Raw genomic sequence first — 18,993 nt, 5'->3', positions numbered from 1 at the left:
CCTATTGGACCCGACTCCCTGTCTCTCCCTGTAGGGTTTCCCCTTGTTGACAAGGCAAGTTTATTTCTGTCCTTAGGTGACAATTGGAGAACCAATGCCTACGCAACCACTCACTGGATTGATTTGTATTCAATAAAATTTGTGGCCAAATTCATGCCAAAAACCATTAAACAAAAATTCTGTCTATGGTGTGAGTTATTTGAGGGGTGGTTTTGGGGACCTCCACACGCAAAAGCTAAACAAGCTATAGCTTAGGGGCCCACTCTCTTGCCCACCCCCCAATATACTTCTTCTTAATTGTATTTCACTATTAATATACTTCTTCTTAATTGTATTTCAGTTCAACAATTACTTGAATAAAATGCATATATTGTTATGTATTGTTATGTGTATTTTAATAAAATACACATTTGTCATGTGCAAATGGCTTTAGATACCTATTAGGTCCATAAATTACCATAGAGTGGTACCTCTGGTTACAAACTTAATCTGTTCCGGAGGTCTGTTCGTAACCGGAAACGGTTCTCAACCTGAGGTACGCTTTCACTAATGGCACCTCCAGCTGCGGGCGCGCCTTCAGCACGCGATTTCCACTCACATCCTGGGGCAAAGGTCACAACCAGGAGCACCTACTTCCGGGTTAGCAGAGCGCGTAACCCGACACATGCGTAACCAGAAGCATTCGCAACCAGAGGTGCCACGGCATAACATATATTCCACACAAAAAACAGCAACAAATTGTTGTTAACAAAGGACAGCTGGACATATAAAGGACCCCATTACAGTCATACCCCCGGTTGTGAACGTGATCCGTGTGGGAGGCATGTACGCAACCCGCAGCGTTCGTAGCCTGAAGCGCCGCATCTGTGCATGCGCGTGACACGATTTGGTGCTTCTGTGCATGCGTGTGACATCATTTTGTGCTTCTGCGCATGTGCAAGCACTGAGACCCAGAAGTAACCCATTCCGGTACTTCCTGGTTCGGCGCGGTCCACAACCCAAATCAAATCAAATCAAAGTTTATTGCATCAGCCATATAGCCATAGCACCTATAAAAGATCAAACAGGCAACTGTCGCACAACAACATAGAATACAACAAATACAACTATAACATTAAATATAAAATCCAGCTGAGTGCGATTGGTAAGGTAATCCATCATTCTGCCAGGACACTGAGGTCCAGTACCAAGGGCCTTCTGGCGGTTCCCTTACTGCGAGAAGCCAAGTTTCAGGGAACTAGGCAGAGGGCCTTCTCGGTGGTGGCGCCTGCCCTGTGGAACGCCCTCCCAACAGATGTCAAAGAGGAAATCAACTACCAGACTTTTAGAAGACATCTGAAGGCAGCCCTGTTCAGGGAGGCTTTTAATGTTTAATAGATTACTGTTTTATTTTTCTGTTGGAAGCCGCCCAGAGTGGCTGGGGAAACCCAGCCAGATGGGCAGGGTATAAATAAAACATATTATTATTATTATTATTATTATTATTTATTTTATTATTATAAAAGACAAAGCAAGGCATGTCGACTATAACAGAGATTTACATAGAACTAGGGCTGGGCAAGTTAGCCAAAAAGGTGGCCCTGAGTTTCAGGGCCTGTAAAATGTAATGGCCACATCACATGAAACCAAGGGGTTGGCGTCCACCAATAGGTACTTCATGCAGTCGATGTCCCATGTGATGGTCATCGGGATTAAAGAGAGAAGCCTGGATCTAACTGAGGCATATAAAGGACAGTAAAAGAAAAGGTGTATATAGACCTTAATCTTTCTCTCATTGCATGGGCAGAGTCGAAGGTTCAATGGTGTGTTGGAAAAAACACCATATAAGAATGCTGTGGGGATGACGTGGAATCGAGCTAGTGTGAAGGTCCTTCTTAACGTGGGGTTTGTCAATTCACTCAGATAGTGGGCCAGAGACCTAACTGCCTTCACATGGGGAAGCCACGTGGAGACTTTGGCCGCCTTAGATTGTGCTAGATCGAAAGCTTCATCCCTAGCTAGGATCCAACTGCGGATTTTATCATTTTCCCATGAGGTCAGGGCAGCAAAGTCTGGAAACCCAAAAACGCAGCATTCGTAAACTGAGGTTTGACTGTACCTTCAGTAGCTTAGTCCCTCATCAAACCTCATCAAATCCGGCCCTGGGGAAGAAGAGGGCAAACTTGGAGGTGAGCTCTGCACTTGGCCTGCTCCCAACCTTTGACCTTCCCGACTTTTGGCATCCTCCAGTCATGGGTTCAACACACAAAGATCCAAGGCGCACTGTTCTGGTCAACAGAGCCAGGCTGGAGGGCTGGATCTTTGGCAAGACCGTCTGAGCAGCACTCCAGTGCTGCAGTATGGTATCGCATGTGTGTGGCATCATGCACATGTGACGCCATGTGATGCACGGCAAACCCCCTCACTGTTGGCTGCAACTCGGCGCCTCTGAAATAAAATGTGAGACATGCATAGTCCAGGATATTCTGATTAGGCGTAGAAAACAAACTTCATTCAATTCAAACTTAACAACAAAGCTACCTCATATGCACTTTCTGAAGCAACACGCAAAAGAAGTTGGAGTTCTTGATTGGAGCACACACAGAAAATTTGTAGGAGGGCAAGAATACTGGCTGCAGAAGTAAAATAGAAATTACCAGTACATGTTGACTCTAAGACTATCTGCTGAAAAAGAATTTTCGAAACAGGGCCCTTTCCTGGCTTATAAACTTCACTTGGTATATAAACCTCAATAAAGAAATCTAACCAAAGAGACTTTTTGAAAAATTTGAATCATTTGAACCATTAATCCACCACTATATTACCTCTGCGGCCAGAGTTCTTGCCCTCCTACGAATTTTCTGTGTGAGAACCAAAACGCAGCCGTCCTTTGAAATTCACGCTTCTCAAATTTTTGTAAGGCAGTTCTCTACAAACGTTATTTTAGACATCTTTTTCAATTCATTATATATCATTTCCCAGTAAGCTTTAACCTTACTGCAAGACCACCACATATGATATAAAGTAACTTCTTTCTCTTTCCATTTCCAACACTTTCTCAATTTTGATTTATACATTTTTGCCAGTTTAATCGGGGTTAGATACTGAGTTCTGTACAAAAACTCACAAATTGATCTTTTATTTCTTTAGGGTTTTCCACAACTCTGCCTCCTATATTAATTTTATAAACAAGATCTTTCTTGTCTTTTCTTTATATGCCATGCTAATAATTTCCTTGGTTTGTTAGCCTGTTCGAATTGTTTTTTTTTTAAAAAAATATTTTATTTTCCACTCTATTTCTTGATTTATTATCATTCTGAACAACTGCTATCAACAGGGACATATTGGGAAGCTTTGTAGCTTTTATCCAGGGGAACAGCATGAAAAAACTCTACTAAACCCCTTCCTATGTCTGCTAAAAGATGTTAGGGCTTAGGTTTCAATAAAATGAGGGTCTAGGCAAGAGATAAAAGAGTTCTGCCAGCATGTTGATACAATCATTGTCAGAAACAGCATATTCCTCTGAGTCCAATTTCTGAACAGCCTTCTCTTGTGCTGGATGTTTTACTTTAATGCATCCCTTGCCTTTGGAAATGGCAGCCTCCCTGCATTTATTTAAGTTCTCTCTCCCACTCCTTGCAACTTGCACTGCAAAGCAAGAAAATGGAAGCTGCTGAAAGCGACATCCGTGCTTTGCAGAATCAGGTAGGCCTGTGTCATTGCAGCCGAAACATTTGTGCGGGAAATGGTGCGATTTTAGTAATTATTTAGCTTCGCTGAATGGCTTAATAACCGAATATCCAATTTGCACTGAACTATCTGGTGCAAAATCATCCTGAGTATCCATCTCAGAACAGATGTGCATTGGTGCCATGTCTCTCTATTGCTGCAAATCCTTCCTTGAAATCTTCCTTTTCCATGAAGCCTTTGGCATAACTATTCCCAGCTCAAACAAAAACTTCAGCACCCGTGATTGCATTTGCTCATATCCAGATGCCTATGAATAGCTCACAAGCACAATAGCACTCCCTGGAAACTGCTATTTGGAGACAAACTGCCTCTGATACTGGAGAAAAAAATATAGTCGTCACAACCAATAGCCATCAATAGCCTTCACCTCCATGAATATCTCTCATCCCCTTTTAAAGCCATCCATGTTGTGGCAGTGAATTCCATACTTCAATGGCATACTAGACACAATTATTGCAGTGTTGTGGGCGTCAAGGAGTTAACATTCTATGCTAAGTGGAAATGCTGACTCAGTAACATGTGATGAGTCTGCGTCACAAGAGTGGGGAGCTGACTCATTGGTCTATAACCAGCTAGTACAGGGGTCACCAAACTTTTTCAGCAGGGGGCCGGTCCACTGTCCCTCAGACCTTGTGGGGCGGGCGGACTATATTTTGAAAGAAAAAAAAATGAATGAATTCCTATGCCCCACAAATAACCCAGAGATGCATTTTAAATAAAAGGACACATTCTACTCATGTAAAAACACCAGGCAGGCCCCACAAATAACCCAGAGATGCATTTTAAATAAAAGGACACATTCTACTCATGTAAAAACACCAGGCAGGCCCCACAAATAACCCAGAGATGCATTTTAAATAAAAGGACACATTCTACTCATGTAAAAACATGCTAGTTCCCGGACCGTCTGCGGGCTGGATTGAAAAGGTGATTGGGCCACATCCGGCCCTTGGGCCTTAGTTTGGGGACCCCTGGACTAGTATAAAGAGGTGTCATTGACTTTCCCACACTGGGAAAGTGTCCCTACTTTCCAGGGACAGCCCCGGATTTGCAAAAGCTATCCCGGTTTCAGATTTAACACCAGAAGGTCCAACGTTTCCTCTCTATTTTCATCGTAAAAATGTTGGAGGGTATGGAGTGTTGAGACCCCTGAGCCAAGGAGATATATTAATTTCCAATGTTTTGAAGACATTTGAAGGCAGCCCTGTACAGTGGTACCTCCGGTTGCCTGGTTCCCTGTAACCTCACTTCTCACAGGGAGGTAACTGCCAGAAGGAGCTGTATCTCAGTGTCCGGGCTGAACGATGGGAGTGGAGCATAGCTGTCAACCCCCAGATTTGAAGATAAGGAATCCTATGGGGCTGTCAACTCCCGGATATGATAGTAAGGGCACTGAATGAGGGAATTTCCCGCGCAAAAAAGGGGAAAGTTGACAGCACTGGGTGGAGACGCCTTCAGGTTTAATGTCTGATTATGTTTTTATGTATGTTGTAAGACTTCCAGAGTAGCTGGTGAAATCCAGTCAGATGGGTGGGGTATAACAACAACAACAACAACAACAACAACAACAACAACAACAACAACAACACTACTGAGGTCCAGCGCCGAGGGCCTTCTGCCAGTTCCCTCACTGTGAGACGTGAGGTTACAGGGAACCAGGCAGAGGCCTTCTCAGAAGTGGCGCCTGCGCTGTGGAATGCCCTCCCAGCAGATGTCAAGGCGATAAGCAACTATTTTACTTTTAAGTTTTTAATGTTTGATGCTGTATTGTTTTTAATATTCTGTTGGAAGCCACCCAGAGTGGCTGGGGAAACCCAGCCAGATGGGCAGGGTATAAATAATATATTATTATTATTATTATTATTATTATTATTATTATTATTATTATTATCATTATTTATTACAGTGGTACCTCGACTTATGAACTACTCGACAACCAAAATTTTTGACTTACGAATGGGGCAAATGACTCGACATCCGAAAGGAAACTGCGGCGATTTTAGATAGGGATTTTTCGACTTATGAATTTTTAGATAGGGTTGCTTCGACTCATGAATTTTTCCGTTTCCAATACATTCCTAAGGGAAATCGCGTTTCCAATGGCGCTTTTCGACTTACGAATTTTTTGACCTACGAATGTGCCTTCGGAAGTCGAGGCACCACTGTATTATTATTATTATTATTATTATTATTATTATTATTATTATTATTATGATATGTCCCTATTTTCATCAGAGAAATATTGGAGGGTATGTGATTCCTGGATGTAAAAAGATGGCTTTATGTTGATGTATGGCTGCAACTGGAATAAAGCCCTACTTAAAAGACAGCTTGACCCCTGAGTGCTTCATGCGGGCTTCCATCCATCGCAACCACAATGGCTCTGTTCTACCTCCATTACAGAGATATTATTCTTCAGAATACCATTTCCTGGGAATTGCAGGCGGACAGAGTGCTGTTGCGCTCACATCCATCTTTCAGGTTTCCCACAGCCATCTGTGGGAACAAGATGCTGGAGTGGAGGGCTGCTGTTGCTGCAACCCAGCCGCCTTGTCTTATGTTCTTATGATCTTAACTGGACCCTCTGGGATCTAACTACAAAACTAACGACTCCATCTCTGTAGCCTCTCTTTGCGCAGCCAGGCGGAGTCCCCCCCCCAGTCCCCAGGGCAGCCCCGAGCGGAATAATGACACAGGACCACATATTTATGGGATTAAAAATTGGCCACAACTTTATTAAAATTCAGATGTAGGAAGACCTTGGCGCAGGCATTGGGCGTATATCCCTCCCAGCCCCCAGCCAGGGGTGGGGTTATCTTCAGGGTTGTCCAGCATGAGTGGGGGTTGGGCTAACTCTGGAGAACATATGTTCAAGCAGATAGCCCACCCCCCCCCCGATCACCGCTGCTGGAAGGGGAGGGCAATAACCAGCCAAGTGGCATCGCCAAATGCCCCGCCCTTGAGGCCCGTTTATGGGAACCCTGTTATCGCCGCCGCAATAGGGCGGGGGGGTCACCGCCCCACGCCCCTCCCCTTTATGTGAATGACTAAAGGATTCCGCCCAAGGCCTGCATCCACCAAAGTTGTGACGAATTGCTACGGGAAAGGCGAAACCTGCCAATGCAGGGAAAGTCCTTTCCAGCCCTTTAACAGCGACCGGTCGTAGCAGCGCCTGCGTGCGTGTACGCCTGTGGGAGAAAAACCTGAAAAGCAAGAAGCCTGTGGAAGTAAATAACCTGTAAAGCAAGCATAAAGTTAGGGAGTGGAGGGTGGGAAAGCTCTGGATCCGTCGGCTGCTTCCGAAGAATGGCTCCTCTTCTTTGTATGCAGGTAAGCCTACCTGTTCCTACCTGGCCGATCCCCCTGGCACACCTCCCTTCGGCCGGATTGGTCAGCTGACCTGAGTGGGCATTGACTCCAGCCTCCAGCCTCAGGTAGGCAGTGCCAGCCTCCAAGCTTTCAGGTCTGCCTCAGGGATCCCAGGGGGGGGGGCTGCACGCGGCTGCGCAAAATGCGCCTCCCCTTTATGTTGGGGAAGCGGTCATTATCCTGATTATCCCCCCACAATCTTCCCATACAGCCAATCCTTCTGTATTTGTTTTGTTTGCCCGGACTCTTAAACAATTCGTCATGTGCCAGATTCGAGACGTGAAGCACGGTGAGCGTTGGAGGGCTCGGAAATGCCCTGAGAGTGAGTCACAATCTCAGAAAAGCCACTGCAGTATAAAAAGCCCAGGGAGCTCATGACTGTGAAAGCACGAGAGTGTAATTTGCACTCTCAGTAATCTCACTGTTTATTGGTCATTATTTTTGAATTCTGTAACATTTTTTTTAACTGGAAAAAAACCCATACATTTAAACGGATGGATTAGGAAGCTCAAATATATCAGTGCAATTGGGGGTGGGGGGGGGAATCCATTTGGTTGAGAAGGGAAAAGTCACCTTAAGGTTGTAACAAGACTACCGTCTCTTACTGGAATGCAGGCTTGGATGAGAATTGGAACTGCTTACTCATGCTGAGCCGCCCCTGGGAATCATACAAGTCTTTTGTTGTGATCACATGCTCCCGATCGCCATGGTAGGCTACTTTTATCAGAGTCACTGGGGAAATAAAAGGACTGAGCTCTTAATGCCGAGCTTATGGTATCAAATGGAGTCATTTCAGCTCCTGCACTCGAGTGAACTTGTGCAAGCTGTTCTCACAGCTTGTTCAAATACCTTTGACACATGTCCCTAAATGCTTCCCTATAGTACGTAGCCATTTCCCGTTAGAGCATACTTAACTTTTGTGGAGCACAGGCAAACAAGGAACGCTGTTTGCGATCTGCAAGTTCAGCGTTTGTTGATTTGGAAAGGTATTTTCTCTTCCAGTTTTATTTATAGTTCAACAGGGAACGCAGGGGAGGCGAAGAATAACTCCGGCAGCAAAGCGGCGAAATCAAATGCAATTGTCACTGTGATCTCTTTCGCTGAACCTCTGCAAATTTCACTTACTTCGGTCTCCTGTGACGCCGTTCACCTACTCAATGCTTGGCGGGGACTCTGCACAACTGCAGGGTCTTTTTAAAAATATATATATTTATTGATGTGTTGGTGTTGGTGTTGGTGCTGACCTTTAAAGCCCTAAATGGCCTCGGTCCAGTATACCTGAAGGAGCGTCTCCACCTCCATCATTCTGCCCGGACACTGAGGTCGAACACTGAGGGCCTTCTGGCAGTTCCCTCATTGCGAGAAGCCAAGTTGCAGGGAACTAGGCAGAGGGCCTTCTCGGTGGTGGCACCTGCCCTGTGGAACGCCCTCCCAACAGATGTCAAAGAGGAAAACAACTACCAGACTTTTAGAAGACATCTGAAGGCAGCCCTGTTCAGGGAGGCTTTTAATGTTATATAGAGTACTGTGTTTTATTTTTCTGTTGGAAGCCGCCCAGAGTGGCTGGGGAAACCCAGCCAGATGGGCGGGGTATAAATAATAAATTATTATTATTATTATTATTATTATTATTATTATTATTATAGAAACAAAAAAGAAAAACAGAAAACACACACAAAATATACACAACAAAACAAAATACCAACATAACAATAAAAAGATATCAAATCAATCTTATATCACAAATCTTTATCGACTTTATTCCCTCCCAGCTACGTTTCATCATATTACTTCCTTAGTACTTTCCAAATCTTGGTTCCAATCTTTTTAATAATTATCTAAACCTATTAATACTCTTAATGACTTATCAATACTATAAATCTCTTATACTTATCTCAGAATAGAATTCTATTCTAGTTAGATCTTAGAATTCAATATAATAATAACACTTAACTGAATCTTAATACAAATAATAACTTAACTAACACTCTTCTACAACCTCCTTTTACTTCCAAATCTTTTGCTATAAACTGCTACGGTAATCTTACAATTCTTTTCCAAATAAACTTTAAATTTCTTCCAATCTTCTTCCACTGATTCTTCCCCCTCGTCCCAGAGTCTCCCAGTCAGCTCGGACAGTTCTATGAATTCTACCAGCTTCATCTGCCAGTCATCCACCGTGGGTATATCTTCAGTTTTCCAATTCCTTGCTAATACAATTCTAGCTGCTGTTGTGGCATACAGAAAAAACGTAATATCTTTCTTGGGTAATTCCTCTCTAATCATCCCAAGTAAAAAAAGCTTCTGGTTTCTTAACAAACGTGTTTTTCAACACTTTCTTCAATTCATTATAAATCTTACCCCAGAAGCTCTTTACCTGGGGGCATGTCCACCACATATGGTAAAAGGTTCCTTCCACATTCTTACATTTCCAACATTTATTATCCTGTGTATGATAAATCTTAGCTTGCTTTACCGGTGTAAGGTACCATCTGCACAACTGCAGGGTCTTAACCCCACCTCAAGCATGTCACTGTCCCGTCCCTTGGGATATCCATGCATAAGATTAAGGAGAGACACAGCTATTCTGTCATATGCATGTCAGCTATTCTGTCATGCATATTCTGTGGTTGCTCCAGATGGCAGGACTGGAACTGATGGATTGGGTATTGGAAGGAATTGTTTTCAGCTGAACATTGGGATAAACTTCCTTGTACATAAACCTGTTCAACAGTGGAACAGACTTTCTCCAGAGGTGCCATCTATATAGGACCAAGTCCCCCCGACCCCCTCAATATTTGTAGGCAAGGGTCCAAGACGACCCAATGTTGAGGGGGCAGAGGAGGCCTCTTCCCGACGATGCACACCTCCTCCTTAACTTCCTCCCAATGCAAGCACCCCACCCCGCTATTAACCATACCTGCCAAGTTGCTGTCAGGGAAATAAGGGACCGGGCGGAAATAGCAGACCGGAAGTAGCGCTGCTGCCATTTTGGAACTGGGCGGAGCATGCTCAGAAGTGACTTTTGATGCTGCTTTGCCCAGTTCCAAAATGGCCGCCGCGCCAGAAGTCGCACTGCAGCCGTTTTGGAACTGGGCAGAGCAGCATCAAAAGTCGCTTCTGAGCATGCCCAGTTCCAAAATGGCCACCGCGCCAGAATAAACCAGGGAAAAACAAAAAAAACCCCGGTTTTTTTCAGCTAGGAACAGCTGGAAAAACGGGGATTTCCCGGGGAAAACGGGAGACTTGGCAGCTATGTGAATGCCAGCTATGTCTGGGAAATTCCGGGCGTATGGCAGCCCTAGAAAGGATACAGAAAGTTTGCTCTGAGTATTTCCCAACTTCTTACACACACACACACACACACACACACACACACACACTTTTCATGTCCCATTTTCTATTGACCAGTAATATGACAGTTTGAATTTATCACAGGCACTCTGTGCTGAACAGCTTAGAGTAGGACATGTCACTGTGTCTTAGAACTCTCAAAAGAAAATGGCTGTAATAGAGTAGAGCAGTTTCCCCCCGCCCCCCAGGGCATCGTGACCATAATACTAGTAGATCAGACTGTGAGATCTTTTTCTTATGAACTCGGTTTAATCACAAGAACCATCCTTCTTAATTATTTAGGAGTAAAAATGACAGGCTGTGCTAGTGTTGTGTACACAGCCTGAAAACAGAATATGTTAGTGTTACACAGGCAGTACTTGAATTAGCTGTTCTGGAATTTTAGGTAATCATTTCCTTTGGCCAAGAGAGATAAAGACCAGCATCTGGGACAACAAACCACACATGAGAACAAACACTTTAAAAGGACACAATTTAATTATACACTCCCAAAACCTTCCCAACACAATTAACTTGACTTTTACTATTAAAAATTAAACTGGAATGGTTTGGGATTGAGCCCCCCAAAGACCCAGAGCTTAAAGATGCCTTCTTTTAGAAGCCAAATATTCTTGCTTTTTTTTGGGGGGGGGGGATGTGTGAATTTTCCATACATGTGCAATGTTCTACCCGAGCAGTGTACTAACAAATTTATTTGGATCACAATCAAATATGCTGTATGAAACCCCACCCTCCCTCCCTCTCTCTTTCTTTCTCTGAATGGATCTCCAGTGACCATGTTTGGTTGCAACTAGGGGGGCCACCTATTCATCAGCGCCCCGTGGAGAAAGAGAGAGGAAAGCCATTACCAAGAGAATGTGCTATTTTATATGCATAGATGCACATCTGGAAAGACTTACTATAATTGACAAAGGTATATAATACACCTCACTGTAGAGGGGAAGATGGTGGCATATGTTCCTCCACAGTGTGCTACCCAGGTGCTGAACTCTTTCTTGATGGACAACAAGAAATGGACAACTTCCAAGCCCTTTCCTTTCCTTCTCATGGTTCTCTGACTTTGTACAGAACCTAGACCAGGTAGTCCTCCAAGCAAACAGATACCTGTCCTCTATATCGAAGGATGCATGGCCATTCTGCTCCCTCCCTCCTCCCCTGTTCACAAACACACACCTCTCCCATGCTAGCAACCCGCAAACATGACCCCAGGCAGAGAAAAAGGAAGCAGTCCCACTCCAGCATTACCCTTGATGTCAGGGACTGGACAGAGGAGGAATGGTGGAGACCGTTTCCCCCTCCTGGACCTCCCAGAGAAGAGGAAGACAGTGTAGATTTACAGCACAGGTTTGAGGAAGGTCATGGCACAGAGGCAGATGGGGAGCAGAGTTGGGCAATAATGGGAGGGGGGAAGCAGAACCAGAGCAGCTGGCTGACACGTTATCAAGAGAAAGCATTCCAGACCCCCCTTCTCTCAGAACCCGATGAGCATTGAAAGTGGGAGAGGAAAGGGCTCGTAGGCAGATGGCCTTAGGAGGCCACCGTACGGTGGGTGGTGCTGTTGACGATTGAGGAGAGAAGGGGGCGGAGTTTACTTGGAGCAACGTCATTACTCTGAGAGGCTGCATTTCTAAGTCTCTCTCTGTGAATATTGAATAAAAGACATTGGTAAGAGCTTCCTCGTTTGTTTATTCCTGGTAGCCTATCATGGGGGGCCGTATTCCCTGATGCCTGACACTTGCCTTCCTTGTGACACATGTCCTTCGCACCTTCCCAATCCAAAGGGGGCAGTGATGGTGTGGCATCTCAACTCTTAGCACACACCACACACACACACACACACACACACACACACACACACACACACACACACGAAGTCTGATGTCTGGGAAAGTCTGAAGTGTACCCTACCCTACAGATGAGCCCTAAGACAAGTTGCAATATGGCAGCCCAGTTCCAGGGTTGAGCCATGAACAAGGAGTTGAGTTCCATGAAAATGTGTTCTTAATCTTGGTACCAGAGAGTCAAAGCATGATATGTTGTTGTTGTTTAGTCGTTTAGTCGTGTCCGACTCTTTGTGACCCCATGGACCAGAGCACGCCAGGCACTCCTGTCTTGCACTGCCTCCCACAGTTTGGTCAAACTCATGTTCGTAGCTTCGAGAACATTGTCCAACCATCTCGTCCTCTGTCGTCCCCTTCTCCTAGTGCCATCAATCTTTCCCAACATCAGGGTCTTTTCCAAGGATTCTTCTCTTCTCATGAGGTGACCAAAGTATTGGAGCCTCAGCTTCACAATCTGTCCTTCCAGTGAGCACTCAGGGCTGATTTCCTTAAGAATTGATAGGTTTGATCTTCTTGCAGTCCATGGGACTCTCAAGAGTCTCCTCCAGCACCATAATTCAAAAGCATCAATTCTTCGGCGATCAGCCTTTTTTATGGTCCAGCTCTCCCTTCTGTACATCACTACTGGGAAAACCATAGCTTTAACTATACGGACCTTTGTCGGCAAGATGATGTCTCTGCTTTTTAAGCTGCTGTCTAGGTTTGTCATTGCTTTTTCCCCCTGAGAAGCAGGCGTCTTTTAATTTTGTGACTGCTGTCACCATCTGCAGTGATCAAGGAGCCCAAGAAAGTAAAATCTCTCACTGCCTCCATTTCTTCCCCTTCTATTTGCCAGGAGGTGATGGGACCAGTGGCCATGATCTTGTTTTTTTTTTGATGTTGAGCTTCAGACCATATTTTGCGCTCTCCTCTTTCACCCTCATTAAAAGGTTCTTTAATTCCTCCTCACTTTCTGCCATCAAGGTCATCTGCATATCTGAGGTTGTTGATATTTCTTCCGGCAATCTTAATTCCGGCTTGGGATTCATCTAGTCCAGCCTTTCGCATGATGAATTCTGCATATAAGTTAAATAAGCAGTTAAATAAGTTAAATAAGTAGACGTTTTTCTGGAAGCATGATATCCTATATAATAAAGTCCCTGTGTCTCTGTGTCCAGATTCCCTGTGTCCCTGGGTTTGCACTACTGGGCATGTGCCCCACGGACACAGGGATTGGATGGAGAGACCACACACACACACACACACACACACACACACACTCCCCACCCCCCACCCCTGCACTGGCTCAATAAGCAGTTAAAACAGAGGCCACCAGGTAGAAGGCAGGAGCAGGCAGCAAGGCCCCTAAGCAGGGCAGGCCCTCTCTCAACGTGCCCAAGGGCCTGAGGAGGAAGCCGGGACGACCAAAAAATCGAGGCCCCGGCTTCTCCTCACTAACAGGCCCGAAATTGAGGCCCAGGCAGCGCAAGCAACCAGGAGACCCCCACTGGGCCGGAACAGCCAGGAAAGGCGCGGGGAGGCCGCCGAATGCTCAGCGCCAACCGCGGGACCCTCAGAAAGTGCTGGGGCGGCCGCAAGCCCCCCGGACGGCAAAGCTCCCTCCCGGACGCAGCAGGCGACTGAAAAACGACCATGGAGGCCAACAAAAGTAGCGGGAGCCACCCCCACCCCCCGAAAAACTGGGCATACGCACTCTCCCCACCCCTCCACCCCTCTGCCTATGTTTACACCGCTTCGTTGGGGTGCTCTGCTGAGCCCAGCTGGCCAGCGGGCGCCCAGGAGAAGGCCGCGATTCGTCCTCTTTCTGTGGCAGTGGCGCGTGGGGGGCCGGCTGGCCCCTCCCACGGCCGCCGCTTCATCGGGGCACTCCGCTGAGCCCAGTTGGGCAGCGGGCGCTCAGGAGAAGGCTACGATTCGGCCTGTTTCAGCGGTGGCGGCCGTGGGAGGGGCCAGTCGGCCCCCCCGCATCGCCACCGCCCACGTGCCGCCGTCGCCGAAACAAGCCGCATCGCGGCCTTCTCCTGGGCGCCCGCTGCCCAGCTGGGCTCAGCGGAGCGCCCACTGCTAAAGGGAGGGAAGGCCGCGGCCTCGCCGCTCCTCTAGCACCCGTTTACTGAACGGGCTGAATGACACTAGTAAACTATATAAATCTACCTCCAACCAAGCACTGCTTTGAGAAGTTCCTGGCATTCTCTGCTTGTATTTTAGGCCTGTGTTTTTGAGAGTCTCCAAGAGTAAATTCACTCTCCCCTGTTCCAAGATCTTCTGTTAGCAATTCACCTTCAACTTGGGGGAAAGTGCATCATCTCTCTCAATCGACAGTTATACGTGCCCTGTCTGGTCACCCTCCTACACTGGCTTGAACACATATTGCTCTTATGTCGTCAGCTTGACTCCATCCATTTGACCAATCAATAATGATTCAGTTTGTGTTGACACCTTCAGGATTGTTTAAGCTCCAAAGCACCCACAGAAAGGCACATGGGTGGTCATGATCTTGCCAAGGGCATGCCGGGGGAGCACTTATGCTTAAAATGCTTACCTTGGAGCACATTTTATCACTTTCAGCTGGAATGACAATTGCGTGTTAAGGCCCCGAGCCCTCCCCATACATGGACACAGTATTTTAGGTTAATGGGCAAATAAAGGCCACAACTTTATTGGTTACAGAATGTGAGTGGTATTGGCTTACATCTGACTCCCATCTGCCATGCAGGAAGTCTCAGAAGGGTTAATCACCAGTAGGGGGAGCCCTGTTGATGTACATAAACTAAAAGCTCCCCCAGGGTCCTTGATGGGATCGTGGCATGGCCCTCGCCCCTACCCGGGCTTCGGACAAGATCCACACCCCCGGATCCCTTTAACGGAATACCCTTGAAGAGGAGGGGCAGGTGATGGCCGCAACCTCCCTTTCCAAGAACCAGGTTTTACTAATGCTTAACTGCCAAACCTTACAAAAGTTGTGATGATTGCTACGAGGTAGGCGAAAACCAAATGGCTGGTGCCAATTTGCCAAGTGGAAAAATTCCTACCAGGCCCCCTCAACAGGCGACCAACCGAGGTCTATAGCAAGGCCAGGATGTTGAACACGGGAGATTGGCGGAAGCAGAAACAAGAAGGGAGATCCCCTGGTCACACACCTGTTTAAATATGCTAAGCCATGCCTCCTGGCCAACCAGATTGGTTGGACGGAGGCCGTGACATGGCCAGGACTCCCCTCATGATGTGGGGGCTTAGCCACAACCCCGCTGTGTACAGGGAGACCACGTGGCTTGCCCACAACATGCCCCACAAGGAAGTGGAGCGGCCCTGTGGCCATTCTTGGAATGGGGCAGTTTGACCTGAGTGGTCTGGGAAAGCGCTTTATATCATCCAATAGGGCTGCTAAGAAATTTAATATAGGGTTTGGGGCTGGGGCCTAGGCCACAGGTCTTGCTGAGTAATGGGGGCGTGGTTATTTAAATCTATGTATTGGGCATAGCTGCCAAGTTATCCCTTTTTTAAAGGGATTTTCTCTTATGCTGAATAGGCTTCCTCGCGAGAAAAGGGAAAACTTGGCAGCTATGGTATTGGGATTGGTGGAGGGGGCCCCCATTTAAGCTTGTGTCCTCCATTTTAAGCTCATTTTTGCCTTGGCGTTTGAATCCCCTCCCACCCGCCGCTTTCTTTTGCAGGTTTTAGCCTGACATTGCTTTGCCTCTCCAGGGGCCGCCTGTATTCAGGGGTCCAGTAGGAATTTTTCCAATTGGCTGATTGGCTTTGCCTCTTGGTTTTCGCCTACCTCTTAGCAAATTGTCACAACTTGTTAGGTTGGCGGTTAGGCTTTTGGTTGTGGCCTAAATTAATGCCAAAAACCAAACCTAAATTTTCGCGTCTGTTGTGAGTTATTTTAAGGTAATTTCTGGTAAGCCTCGACACACAATTGCTAGTTTTAAGACTGCATTACTGCAGTGCACTCTGTGTGGGGCTTCCCTTACACCTGGTCTGGAAACCAAGTGCTTTATAATGTTTTATTATGTTTTTATATGCGTTGGAAGTTGCCCAGAGTGGCTGGGACATCCCAGCCAGATGGGCGGGATATAAATGGTGAGTTGTTGTTGTTAAACTGCAGGTAGGGCAGAATGCTGTGGCACAATTGCTGACAGGAGTCTATCAGCATATGACAGCCCTCTTCAGAGGCCTGCATTTGTCATCAGAGCAAATTTAATGTATTACTGTTAGTATTTAAAGCCTTTAATATCTTGGGACTATTTAACTTTAAAGATAGTCTTACTCCATATATGCCCACATGACCATTTTGATCTTGAACTGATGCCTTTACAAGTTCATTTTGTACCTGTGAGAAAGTAATCTTTTTAGTCTAGCATCATCTATTCTCTGGAACTCCCTGGTCGTTTAATATTAGGCTCGCACCTTCATTGCGTTGTTCCATAAATTTCAATAAACTATAACCTTAAAGAAACCATTAAACCAATATTGCTTTTGTACTAGTCGTATACCAGGATTCAAGGGTCTAGCGAGCTTTCCAGCCTTTAATGCCTATGACTTGGATGTTCATCAGCTACTGGAAGCCATTTATAGCCTTGTAAATGTGGAGGCAATTATATTATGGCCATTATATCAATTGTCACATAAAAAGGGTTCTCTTCTTCTTCTTCTTCTTCTTCTTCTTCTTCTTCTTCTTCTTCTTCTTCTTCTTCTTCTTCTTCTTCTTCTTCTTCCCCTTTTCTTTGCTTCTTTCTTAGCATATTCTTATTTGAAGTTTCTCATGCCGAATGTGTGAATTTAATTAAAGAGAGAGGAGGAAATACCTGTCACATTAATCGAGTAAACCTCAGCCATGGAGCTGCAGTGTCATTGTCAGTTGAAAAAGTCACTAACTCCATCAAATACAACAAAATGCAAGAACTTTGCCTCCTCAATATTCATGAGCACCCAGAGTCTAATGATCTGATAGACTGATATGTTAGTCCCCTGTACAATAGTGTCTTATTGCAGACAACATAGATTCCAGTCCTGAATAATAAATTGAACTGGAAAGACAAATAGTAGAAGCAGATTAGGCTCCTTCCCAAAGTTCTGGATACAAGTCAAAACTAGTGGCCTGTGCACACTCCTAATAATTATAATATTTGTGTGTGCAAATTGAAGTTGAATGGTCGCCAAAAAAACTGAGGTCAGCTGAGGCCACTCAAACTAAGTTAGGTTAGGCAACAACCTAGTGAAGCTGTAGTTATTGTTGTTTTTTATTACAGAAATGATACCCCTACGTTTTTGTATCCATGCACATGTTCTCAGAAACTTCTGTCCATTAGCATGCCAAACCTCAGTCCAAAGAACTTTTTCTCACATTGCTTTTTTGGAGTGTACTTCTCCCGGGTTCAGAAAAAGAATAAAGCAATGACAAATGGGTACCCTTGTCACTTGTTTGGTAAATTGAGTTCCCTTCCGCGTTGTGAAAACAGAAAGAACACAGTGAGAATGGGAACATCAAGACCTGAAAAATCTGTCTTTGATCTCTTTCTTAAGAACTCACCAAGAGCACCATGACATTCTGTGAGGAGGGTGGAAGTTAAAAGAAAATAACCCCCTCCATCCATGCCACAATTCTGTAGGATGATACTTTTTCTTTCTTTCTTCAAACAGTTGAAGGGAAAACATTTAAAGTCACAGGCTTTCCCTTTCTTCCTAATAATATACCCATCTCTCCCCTTTGCTTGATCCATTAAAATCAGAGGTTTGCATTTCTACCCTCGGTTTATTTGGTTTCATTTGGTGATAGTTAACAAAGTTTTGCTCAAAGTAGACCCATTGAAATTAATGTGCATGACTAGGTGTACTCAGAGTAGAACTTTGTTGAATAGCACTCAATGTGTATTTATTCATTATGCAGTGCCTTAAACACTCTCTTTCCATTCCTCCTAGGGACCAGGATGCATTTTTCATGTGCTGGTTTCATCCAAGATCAGGTAGCCCCTAGAAATTACTTTCTTTAAATACAACTACTACACAATAAGTGTGGGTGTATTTTAATGAATCCCTCTCCCACCCTTCCAAAGGCAGATGTGAAAACCTAGCAAAGACATGCTTCCTGCTGTGGAATAAGGACCAGGCATCTAAATGGGGTTTACTCCCAGGTAAGTGGGTACAGGATGGCAACCTAGCCTTTGGTTTAGGGTTGGCATGAGGGGGGTGGCAAACAGCTGTATGGAAGACAGAAATTCAACAGTTTAAGCCTTTCCTAGTATTGAAGTACAATGATGTGGATAAAATCACCAGGACTACTGTGTTTCTCACAAAATAAGACACTGTCTTATATTTATTTTTCCTCCAAAAAACACACCATGGCTTATTTTCAGGGGATGTCTTTTTTTTTGTTAATCTTTTTTTATTTTTTACCGGTATTAAGCTTTCAGAGAGTTTTGCTGGGTTGGGGCTCCGTGCGGCACTCGCTGTGCCGAGCCCCAACTGAGTGGGACCCGGCAGAAACTGCCTTCTTGACTGGCCGTGTCTGCTCTCTGCATGCAAAAGAAGTCCCTAACTCAATGAGGGTTTGAGACTCCTCACCTGGGTTACCTCCTTCTGGGGTTGTTTGTCCATCTTTGGCTCCCACCCTGCTCTCAGCTCTCACCTGCGGCTCCTAGAAGCTGTCAGCATGAGACAGCAGCCACAAATCCTACTGCAGTTAAATAGCCCAGAG

This window comes from Zootoca vivipara, chromosome 9, assembly GCF_965207765.1.
Source record: "Zootoca vivipara chromosome 9, rZooViv2.hap1.1, whole genome shotgun sequence".
In the NCBI taxonomy this organism is placed as follows: domain Eukaryota; kingdom Metazoa; phylum Chordata; class Lepidosauria; order Squamata; family Lacertidae; genus Zootoca; species Zootoca vivipara.
Note: the sequence above shows the minus strand (reverse complement) of the source record.